The sequence below is a fragment of the Tenrec ecaudatus genome, chromosome 7, assembly GCF_050624435.1.
Source record: "Tenrec ecaudatus isolate mTenEca1 chromosome 7, mTenEca1.hap1, whole genome shotgun sequence".
NCBI classification, from domain to species: domain Eukaryota; kingdom Metazoa; phylum Chordata; class Mammalia; order Afrosoricida; family Tenrecidae; genus Tenrec; species Tenrec ecaudatus.
Genome location: NC_134536.1, coordinates 30000544 through 30012848, shown reverse-complemented (window position 1 = coordinate 30012848; position 12305 = coordinate 30000544). Strand labels below are relative to the sequence as shown.

General features: G+C 40.1%; 1 pseudogene; it reads right to left on the bottom strand.

Annotated features, from left to right (window-relative positions):
* Window positions 1-7584: 7584 nt before the first annotated feature.
* LOC142452676 (ubiquitin-conjugating enzyme E2 N pseudogene) lies at window positions 7585-8182 on the bottom strand (annotated as a pseudogene).
* Window positions 8183-12305: the final 4123 nt, after the last annotated feature.

The window sequence follows — 12305 nt, the reverse complement described above, 5'->3', positions numbered from 1 at the left end:
GGACACCCTCGTGGAACTGCGGGCCCCACGCATGGTGAACTGAGACCAGAGAGAGCCAGCATGGCGCTAGCGCCTGGCTTGGGGCTTGGGGGTGGTGTGACGGTGAGACCTGCCTGGAGGTGCGAGTGATGCCTCCTGGGGTTTGTGCCCTTTTCATAAGAAAGACACCCAGGAGGATGGAGCCCTCGATCTGGCTCTTGGCCTGCCCACTTGCTAGGACTGCGCATCTGGCTCTGGGGCTGGCAGCCCGAGAGGCCTGCTGTCCAGGGACCCAGGTGATTCTGCACCCACAACCTGTGAGCTCCCAGCTTCCCGCTGCACCTTCCTGCTTTATCCACCAGCACCCGTGTGAGTCTGAAGGGGCTTCTCCTCCCAGCATTGGCCCCGTGGACTTGCGCTGGATGGGACTCGGGTGTCGTCTTGATATAATGATCTTTCTTCTACCTGTATGAGCGTCACTGGTTTTGTTTTTCAAGAAAACTCAGCCTAACACAAAGGCAGAAACCCTTTCTGACGCAAAGTAACTAGGGAGTTTCACACTGTGTGTGCGGAGAGGGCTCTGTTTTTTCTCTGGACTTTACACCACGCTCTGGAGCATTGTGCCCTGCCCCCCTTTGCAGGTATGTTTCAATGAAGGAAATGGCATGCCAATTAACATTCAACGTCCAACTAAACTCAGGAAGGCTGTTTGTGAGTCCTAATTTCTCTCTTTATTGGCACATCGCATCAGGGTTTCTAGGCATTGGGAGAAAGATTTAAAAATAACCATGAATCACTGCATAGGATAAGGGAACAAAGAGTGACCAGATGTTTGAGCTCAGTGCTGATCTTAACATAGTCAAACAGAATCTGGTCATCATGATCTCTTCTCAACTCGGAGCACATAATAAATATAGACGGCATAATGCTATCTGTATTACAACGATTGAATGGGTAATTTGCGATGTTAATATATAATTATCTTCTATGAGTGTTTATTAAATACTGACATATTGATGAGCTATGATTAGACGCTACATAAAGCAAATTAATCAGACAGGTAATCTCCCAGGCACCATTCGGGATTAACAATAAATTGAATTGCTAACCTGATACACAAAATATTGACACTAATTTGTGAAGAATGGCACTTTTGAAACTGCTGTTCTCACTCTGGCTCACCCCTGGCCTCTATGAAATGTCAGCTTCAACGAAGATCGAAGATCCTTCACCTGCTGTGCCAGTTATACTGTAATCCAGGAGGGGTATAGTCTTACATTTCTCTTAGTTCTACGTGTCCACTCCACGTAACTTCTCTACATTCATGTAGTACCTTGTAGCATTTGAAATGATCATTTCTCAGAAAAGAATACAAATGGTTGTTTAATGAAGCTTTATCAAGCCCCTAATTCTCTTTAGGTGTTTAAGCTGGGCAGGGGTGGAATCAGGAAAGCCCTCCAAAATTGAATGTGTCAAGAAGAAAACCCCCTTTCCTTGAGAAAGTGATGATGACAAGTATTTGGGGGAAAAGACTAAAGAAAGAAAAGTTCCTAAAGTTTGGTGGATCAAACCCACCCAATAGCACCAAAGAAGAACAAAGACCTGGTGATCTGTCTCCATGACGATCGCAGTCAAGGAAAACCAGCAGAGCAGATTCAGTGTTCACACCTGGGTCACCGGCAGGTGGAAATGACTTGACAGCGATAAGCTTGGTTTTTGGCTTGTTCCATTTGAATGCGTTGGTGCATCATCTGTGCCCCCCCCCCAAAAGTTATCTAAAGCCCCGATGGCAATCTGAGATGGCAGTCTGAAAAGCATTGCCACTAGAGAAATGGAAAAACCGAAAGATGAGTCTTCAAACTAGGACTGGCTACGTTGTTGCTGTCAGGTGCCACTGAGCCAGTTCTGACCCATAACGACCCTGCGCAAACCAGAACAAAACACCGACATGTCCTGCACCATGTAAACAATTGTCTCTACACGTGAGCCCACTGTGACAGCTACGTGTCAATCCACCTCATTAAGGGCCTTCCTCTTTTTCACTGCCCATCTGCTTTATCAAGCATGATGTCCTTCTCCAAGGACTGGTCTCTCCTGACAACATGCCCAAAGTATGTAAGACGGTCTCACCATCTTTGCCTCAAAAGAGCACTCTGGCCTGACTTCTTCCCAGACAAATTTGCTTATCCGTGTGGCAGTCCATGGTACTTTCAATGTTCTTCCCCAGCACCTCACTTCAAACTCGATAATGCTTCTGCCTTCCTTATTCAGTGTCAAACTTTCACATGCATTGGAAATGCCATAGATGAGTCAAGGGCAGGACCACCTTAATGTCCACAATAACATCCTGACTTTGCAATACTCTGAAGAAGTCTTGTGCAAGCAGACATACCCAGTGCAACACATCTTTTGATCTTTTAACTGCTGCTTTTGTTGTGTATTCAATCAAGACAAAATACATGACAGCTTTAATCTTTAATACGTTTATCATGATGTTGCCTATTGGTCCCATTGTGAAGATTTTGGTTTTCTTTACATTGAGTTGTAATCCCCACTGAAGGCTGCAACCCTTGATCTTCATCAGTAAGTGCCTCAAGTTCTCCTGACTTTGAGCAAACAAAGTTGTGTCATCTGATTATCGCAGATTGTTAATAAGACTTTCTCCAATTCAGATGCTACATTCTTCTTCATATAATCCAGCTTCTCTGATGGTTTGCTCAGTATACAATTTGGATAAATAAGGTGAGAGGATGCAACCTTGATGCACACCTTTTCTGATTTTAAACCAGGCAGCATTCCCTTGTTTGCACAATTTCTTCTGATCCATACACACGTTTCACATGAGCACAATCAAGCGTTTTGGAATTGCCATTCTTCTCAAAGCTGTACATAGTTTGTCATGGTCCACGGAGTCAAATGTCTTTGTATAATCAATAACACACACACACATCTCTGTGGTATTATCTGCTTTTATCCAAGATCCATTTTGACATCAGCAATGAGATTCCAAGTTTCACATCCTCTTCTGAATCCAGGCTGAACCTCCGGCGGCTCCCTGTCAATGTACTGCTGTGACTGTTGTTGGATGATCTTCGGCAAAAACTTGCTTGCCTGTGATAGCAATGATTCTGTTCTATAATGTGAGCATTCTGTTGGGTCACCTCTCTCTGAAATGGGTACAAATATGGATCTCCTCCAGTCAGTTGGGCAAGCAGCTGTCTTCCAAATTTCCTGGCATAGACAAGTGAGTGCTTCCAGTGCTTCATCAGCTGGCTGAAGCCATTCAACTGGTATTTTGTCCATTCCTGAGCCTTGTTTTAGGTAAATACTTTCAGTGCAGCTTGAATTTCTACCTCCAACACCGTTGGTTCTTGCTTATATGCTGCTTTCTGAATTGGTGGAAGGTCGACTAGTTCTTTTTGGTCCAGTGACCGTGTATTCTTCCCATGTTCTTTTGACGCTTCCTGCATCATTCAATATCTTGCCCACAGAATTTTTCAGTATAGCAACTTGTGGCTTGACTTGTTGCTTGAGTTCTTTCCGTGTCAGATCTGCTCAGCGTGTTCTTCCTTTTGGTTTCCCAACTTTCTAGGTCTTTGCCTAGTTCACTATAACATCTTATGTTGTCTTCTGGATATAACTTTTGAAATTTTCTGTTAAGCTCTTTGACTCGATCACTTCTTCCATTTTCCTTAGCTACTACTCAACAATGAAGAACAAGTTTCAGAAGCTCTTCTGACATCACTTTGATTTTTTGCTGTCTGCTCTGTCATCTTTAATGACCTTTTGCTTTCTTCACGAATGATGTTCTTGATGTCATCTCACAGTTCATCAAGTGTTCTGTCATTGATGTTGAATGCGTCAAATCTGTTCTTGACACGTTCTCAAGACTCAGGTGGGATAGACTCTAGGTAGTATATTGACCCTTGTGGACCCCTTTTCATTTTCTTCAGCTTTAACCTGAACTTCAATGTGAGAATTGATGGTTTGTTATGTAGGCAGCCTCAGGCCTAGTTTAAGCTACTGATATTGAGCTTCTCCCTCATTTCTCCCCCCAGCTGTAGTCAATTGGATTTCTGTGTATTCCATCTGGAGATGTCCATGGGTATAGCCTCCACTTGTATTGCTTGTAAAAGTGGGTCTTGCAAAGTTCTACCATGCAATCTCCAGCTTCATTTCTATCACCAAGACCATATCTTCCAACTATAGTTTCCTTCTTGTTTGTTTCCAACTTTTGCCTTCCAATCACCAATAATTATCAATGCATCTTGATTGCATGCTTGATAAATTTCAGATTGGAGATGTTTGCAGGATTCTTCGAATTGTTCATCAGTAGCTTTCATGGGTGCTCCATATATTGGAATAATAGTTGTATTGATTGGATTTCCTGGAAGATGGCTAGATATAATTCTATCACAGAAAACATTGTACGTCAAGATAGGCTTCATGTGTCCTTTTTTGACAATAAATGCAGCACCTTTCCTCTTGATTTTGTCATTGCCAACATAGCAACCCATATGATTTTCTGATTCAAAATGTCCCAAACTAGTCCATTTCGGTTCACTAAAGTCTAGGATATTGATCATCATGAGTTCCATTTCATTTTTGATGACATCTAATTTTCCTAGATTCATACATCATACATTCCAAGTACCAGTTATTTGTAGACTTTTGCAGCTGTTTCCTCACACTTTGAGTTGTGCCCCAGGCACAAATGAAGATCCCGCAGGCATTAACGCATTCCTGTCACCGCTGTAAGACAGCAGCTCATCTTCAGCCGTTTCCAGTGTCTTCTGGGCTTCCAGGGCCCGTTTTCTGGCAATATTTCTGACAGTGTTCTGTTCCCATTCATTAGGCCTTCACTATCCGACAATACTTTGAATCTATGCATAGGCTTTTCAGTGGCTACTTTCTTCTCATTCTTGGCTGCTGCATTGGTTGTGGATCCAAGTAAAACGAAATCCTTGGCAACTTCAATCTTTTCTTGGATTTGAAATGGTCTTTTGGTTTCTTCATGTAAGATATTTTGGATCCCACATTCATTCCACAACTGCTTCTGCTTTTCAATCATTAGAATTCAATGTGTCAAATCTAGTTTTGAGATGGTCTCTAAATTCAGGTGTGTATTAGTCTGGGTAGACTAGAGAAACAAATTCATAGACACTAATAGGTGTGTAAGAAAGAGCTTTATATACAAGAGCAATTGAATATTGAGAAAGCATCCCAGTCCAGTCCAGATCAAGTCCATAAGTCTGATATTAGCCCATATGTCTGATACCAATCTGTAAAGTCCTCTTCAGACTCAGGAAACATGCCATGATGCTGAATGCAGGAAGATCATGCTGAATGCAGGAAGATCACAGGCCAGTGGGTGGAAAGTCTTGTGGACACAGTGGCGGTAAAAGCATCTCAGTACTGGCAGGGGTCTCCATGTGCCTCCTTCAGCCCCAGGGCTCTGGCTGGGTCAGCATAGCTCCATCAGTCTCATTCTAAGTAATGTCTCACAGGGAGTGAGTGTGTGTCCTGCCTGTAGTGAGCTATTTATATCTTTAGCGGCTCCAAATGAGTTCATCAAGCTGAGACCTGGACGCCAGGCTAGACCCCTCCTCCACTCATAAGTAGCAAATTGACAATAGATTATGTAACAACCACAAGGTGAAATACACTCAAAGTTATATTTTGGCTTTCGTGAACCTGTTTTAATTTTCCTCAGCTTCAACTTGGACCTGTAGACAAGCAATTGATGGTTCATTACACAGTTGGTTTCTTGCTTTCTTGTAACTGATCATATTGAGCTTGTCCATGGTCTCTTTCTAGAAATGTGGTCCGTTTGATTCTTGTGTATTCCATATGGTAAGACCCATGTTACTTTTGCTATTGAAAAATGTACTTGTAATGTGTGTCATTGGCCTTGCAACATTCTATCATGCACACTCCAGTGTTTTTCCGATCAAGCAAGGACACACTTTCCAACTACTGATCCTCTTTTCTTGTTCCCATCTTGTATATTCCGGTCACCAGGAATTATCCATGCATCTTGCTTGCATTTTAATCAATATCACAGTTTTAGAAGTTGGAGAAAAACTTAATTTTCTCTCTATTACATTAGTAGTTGGTGTGTACATTTGAATAATAGTAACATTAGGTGAACTTCCTTGTGGGTGTAGGGCTATTCTGCTAACACTGACAGCAGGTACTGCAAATAGATCTTTAAATATTCGTCTCTAAAATGAAGGTGACACCATTCGGCGTCAAGTCGTAATCCCTTGCACAGGAGCCCATAGGACTGTCTTAGTCAAAGTTGAGGGTATCAGGCCCTTTCAGCTTGTTATGGCCGGGACATAGATCTTTATACATTTTGTTACATCCTTTTTGACTTCCAATCTCCCTAGGCTCGTACTTGTTATACTCCACATTCCAGTTACTAACGTATGTTTGTATGTATTTCTTTCCATTTTGTGTCATTGGCAAATGAGTGCCTTGAAAGCTTTGGCCCATCAATATCACTAATGTTGACTCTATTTGGGGGAGACAGCTCTTCCCAGTGACTTTTTGAGTGTATTCCAATCTGAGGGGCTGATCTCCTTCCTGACTCTGTGCCAGACAATATTCCACTGCTAGACACAATGTTTCTAGAAACTAATTTTTCAGAAGTGACCTGCTTCTTCTTACGCCATAGCCTCGGTTAGTCTAGAAGGCCCACGCAAACCTGTCTGCCTTAAGTAATCCTGCTGGTATTTGAAATAGCAGTAGCATTGCTTCCCGCATATCAAAGCAATATGCAAACCAGCACAATACAAAAACTGACAGATGAGCAATGGATTGGAGGCGTTAGAAAGATAGAATAAGCAGGGCTTGGGCACCTCCTGGATGCGGGAAGTAAATAAAAGAAGCCATGGGGAATACTCCAGGGTGAACTGGGATACTCTCGGGGCACAGGAAGACATTTGAAAGGCTATAGAAACATAACTCCAAACCCAAAGTTACTGTCATTGAGTTGATCCTGACTCACAGTGACCCTATACGACAGGGCAGAACTGCATCTGTGAGTTTCCAAAGCTATAGAATTTTATGGCTCAGAAAGTCTTATCTTTCTCCTTCACAGGGGCTGGTCAGTTTGAACTGCTGACCTGTGGTTAGCAGCCCAACTCATAACCCATGATACCACCATAAATAACTTAAGGTAATCATTTTCTAGATCCTCAAATTCCTTAGCTTGAAATTGGCCTATTAACTGGATGGCATGTCTATGAAGGTTTTTTTATTCTAAAGTCCTCTTTCCCCAAAACCCTATTTAAAAAAGAAAGATCTACATCTACCTCGCCAGAAATTTGTGTTACATGACTTTTTCATAGATTTGGTATAAGATGTAAGATTGTTTTCTTACCTCTCCATAATTCTGATCTTGACTCAGGTACTTTTAGCAATCCATTTTATAAGATGGACTTTACAATTTATTTTGCAATATTCTTCATAATGGTCCATAGAATCTATATTAAGTCATTTATTTGAATTGACAACAAAAGTCAGAGTTTAAATGAAGAAAGTAGGACGGCTAATGTCTGTTTTTGTCAAGTAGCGCTTTTTTTTTTTTTGAGATGTCTGGGCTTTTATTCAGTAATGGTTCTAAGACTGTGTCCATTAAATGCAAACAAAACAAGGAAGAAGTCTTGGCAGAACAGGAGAAGTGATGCACACTTGATGATCAGATCGACTTAAATATTATTCATGGCATATAGTCTAGTCCATGCTCTAGCTGTTTCCATGGCTTGGGCTTCGTTGGTCTTCCACTGCTCAGCTACATCATTTGCTAATGGATCATCTGGATTGGGAGCACTTAACGCCTGGATCGACAGCAGAACTGTGCGGATCTGCAGTGCTGGGGACCACTTATCTTTCAAAATATCTAAACATATTCTTCCCAACTTGTCTACATTAGGGTGATAAATTTTGGTCATGAAACGTACTTTAGGAGCTGCCATTGGGTATTCTTCTGGAAGGAATAGTTCAAGTTTAAAAGCCCCTCCCTCAAAGGGGGAGTCCTGGGGGCCAGCAAGGACCACATGAAAATAACGGGCGTTGCTCTCATCTGGTTCTGCTTTAATGCCAGGAACTGGTTCTGCCAGCAAACGCTGGGTTTCCTTGATAATCCTGCGGGGCAGCCCGGCCATCTTGTCAGATCCGGCGTTCGGCCTCGGGTCTCGTCTCCTTTCAAGTAGCTTATATGACACCTATTTTATTCCAATTTTGTAAGTAAATATGTTACTTCAAAGTTTTGGCAAAAAATATATTTAAAACGTGACAAGATAATGATAGTTGTATATAAATATTACTAGTATAATTGCATTCAAATAAATTTTATGGGGATGAGGGTGGGCGTGGGGTGGTGGTGGTGGTGTGCGTAAAGAAACAAAAAGAGAAAAGGAAAAGAAACGAGTAAATTTTATTTTCACAATACTTTTGAGTATATCTAATTTTAAGAAGTGGATGGATTTAAGGGCCCCAATACAAGGCACAAACACACTAATGAACATAATAAAAATTTCCAAACTATAGGAAACAAATAAAGTACTGGGACCTACTGGACAGACAAGATTTATGCACATCACAAGATTTCATCAAAAAAGAGGCAAAAAAATCCACAGATTGGGAAAAAATACTCAGTAGTATTAGATAAAGGGCTAATCTTCAAAAGCTATAGAACACTAGAATATCTTAACAAGAAAAAGAAAAATAACCAAAATTTTTAAATGGGCTCAAGACATGAATAGACAATTTACCAAAGAGGACATCGAGATGGCCAACAATCATATGAAGAAATGTTTGAGATCGTTAGCAATAAGAGAAATGCAAATTAAAACAACAATGAGATCACCACACACCAACACTTTCAGAAAAATTTAATAAAACAGAAAATAATGAATGCTGGAGAGAATATGGAGAGATAGGGACATTTTTGTAGACTTGTACAACCGCCATTGGCACTTCCTTAAACAAATGCAAATACAAGCACCTTAGGATCCCCCAATCTCTCTACTTGGTATATATCCTAAAATAAAATCAAGAATACAAGACCAATACACATATGTACCCCATGTTTATTGCATTGGTTTCCATAATAGCCCAAACAGGGAGACAATTCACTCCCCCAGTTCTAGAGGAATGGATAAACAAGCTATAGTATGCCCATACTATGGAATTTTATGTATCAGCAAAAAAACATAGCAACTCTCTGAAGCACTTTAATACATGGACAAAGCTAGAGAATATGCTTAGCCAACTCGGTCAATCTGACAAAGACAGCTATTTAACAACACCATTGTTATAAGGAAAGGCTAAGAAAAAGAAACATGCGTGGTTTATACACCAATAGACAAGATTTTGATGATTATAAGGAGGCCAGAGTTGAGATGGAAACAAGAAGAGGGGAGGGATAGGTTATTGGGGAGGGAAGAAAAAGAACCACAATTATGGAGGGTTCAGCAGTATATTGTTGATTTAGTTTCTTGAGACGGACTGTGTAAATACATATATATAGCATGTGTCTTAAAAAAAAGAACCCCCTCCCCCCAGGATTCCTTATCCCTCAAACCTATGTAGCAGTCTAAGTGGCTTTTATTTTTAAAATATTTTTATTTTTAAATCATTTTATTGGGGCCTCATACAATTCTTATGACAATCCATACATCTATCCATTGTGTCAAGCACATTTGTACATTTGTTGCCCTCATGAGTCTCAAGTCTAAGTGGCTTTTAAAAAGAAAAGAAGAAGAAGAAAAGTGCAATTGAAACGGACTTGGAATCTTTAGTGACAAATAAATTCATCTCAATAAAAGAGAAGTAAAAAGTTCCTCTAAGTGTGAACTAATTCCACATAGAAGTATACCAGCCTGTGTGAGCCAAGGATTGTAACTAAAATCCAAATCCAAAGGAGGAAATGATATTTATAGTTTTCAAAAGGCTGTGTGGGATGGCGGAAACCCAAAATCCATTTGCAGGGTCCATACATGGATTAAGCCTCTGGTGAATTCCTTCTGAGGAGAGTCTAGGGATGTAAATAGCCTGGCCATCAGACAGAAAGCCTTGTAAAGTCAATTATGGCAGATGTAGTTACGTTTAAATGTACTATTTGATGTACTATTTGATGTCCATTTTGACCCATTTTAATATTGTTTCAATTTTCAACATTGTCTGCTTTTTTTGATTGAGGTTTTTAAATGTTTTGCCTAGTCATTTTGTGGGTCTGTGTGTGCTTTATGATTTTCCGTATATGAAATTCAGAATGGGTAAATCGATAAAGATAGTAGCTGGATTCATAATTACCTAGGGAAGGGTAGGATGGGGAGAAATGGGGAGCTAACAATGATGAGTACTAGGAGACAATGCTATGATATTGTGGTGATATTTGCACAACTCTTCTTAATATGATCGAAGGATCAAATTGTGTGGTGTATGTCAATAAAATATATCTGTATGCCAATAAAATATATATTTATAATATACCCTTCTCTAGGTAAAGAATAACATAGAAAGTTAGTAGTCATTTGATAATAAGTTTGAACCACATCTTCCTAATGACTAGATAAAATATCTTTTGGGAGCAGGTGGTTTCCACTTATTTCCCAACAAAGTTGAAGGCAGGCCAAATCAAGTTATCATTTGATAGAACATTAAAAATAATTTTATAATAAATCACTAGGTGACTGACATAAAGTGTAGTAAGAGTTGAAATAATTGAGTGACTTTGTTTCAACAAAACTTTTTCTATTTCCATTTACTTATCTATGTAAACAAGTCTTTTTAGTCTTTACACCTATAAAGATGAAAAATAGGAGCAGAAATGGCTGCCAAATCATTCTCATTTTAGCGATAAGTAACATTCATCTCATTAAGAGATGCATTTCCAGCAGAATTTTCTCTTCAGTGCAATAATTATCTATAAAAATGTCAGCATATTCATGTTGTTTTGATCAATCGTGTGCTGGCAATTGTAACGATAGAACATTTTTAACATTTAGAACAGCATGGACATAATAATGTTAAATTTGTTTAATTTATATACAGATTTGTGTTGTGGGTTGTATAGCATGGTGATCTATAAAAGACATTCAATCGTAGAATGCTATTATGTCTGGATGATTTATGTGGAGGAAGTAGAGTAGAATTAGAAAAGATCAAAGTAAATTTTCTGACTTTAAATCTTTTAAAAACACATATTTGATCTTTGCTAATTCTAAATGTTAAAGGTCCCTAGGACTTTAGACTCCATTGGTTCCTTTAAAAAGAGTCATATAACAGTTTTGAGAGAAGTGTCATTTGAATGTTGTTGTTAGGTGTGGTCAAGTCAGTACAAATCCACGGAACTTTGTGCAATAGAACAACACACTGACTGGTTGTATACCAGCCTCACAATTACCACGAGGCTCGAGCCCATTGCTGCAGCCACTGTATCAATCTATCTTGTAAGGGCCCTCCTCGTTTATTGATCCTTTACCAAGTATGATGTCCTTCTCCAGAGACTGGTCCCTCCTGATAACGTGTCCAAAGAACGTGACACAAAGTCGTGCCCTCCTCACTTCTAAGGAGCCTCTTAGCTTTACTTACAACTAGGCAGGTTTGCTCGTTCTTTTGGCAGGCCACTGTTTGTTCATTATCTTACCCCAACATTAAAAAAGGCAAAGTATCTGTGTTAGGCTGGGTTGACTAGAGAAACAAATCCAGACACGCTCATATATGTATAAGAAAGAGCTTTATATCAAAGAGCCATGCAGATGCTTCAACCTATGGGTGCGACACTGGACGCATCGCTGGTCTGTGCCAAGAAACGTGGAAAACAGCTACTTGGCCAACTAACTGGAAGACATCCGTATTTGTGCCTACTCCCAGGAAGGATGATCCTAAAGAATGCAGAATTTGTCAAATAAGACCATTAATATCACGTGCAAGTAAGCGTTTAGAAGTACATCAACTGGGAACAGCCAAAACTTCAAACCAGATCCAGGAGAAGCTGTGGAAGAAGATGTTTAATCTGTTTTATTGAGTATATCTTATTGAGGATGCACAGGGATTTGACTATGTTGATCACAACAAATATAGATAACATTGTGAAGATTGGGGATTCCAGGGCATTTAATTGTGCTTACTTGGAACCAGTACATAGTCCAAGGTGTTCAAAGGAATAAGGGTATGCTCTGTGGTTTAGAATCAGGAAAAGTGGGTGTCAGGGTTGTCTTCTTTTGCCATATTTACTCAGTCCATGTATGGAACAAGTCACTTTAGAGGCGGGACTGTGAAGAATGCGGAACCAGGACTGGAGAAAGATCTGT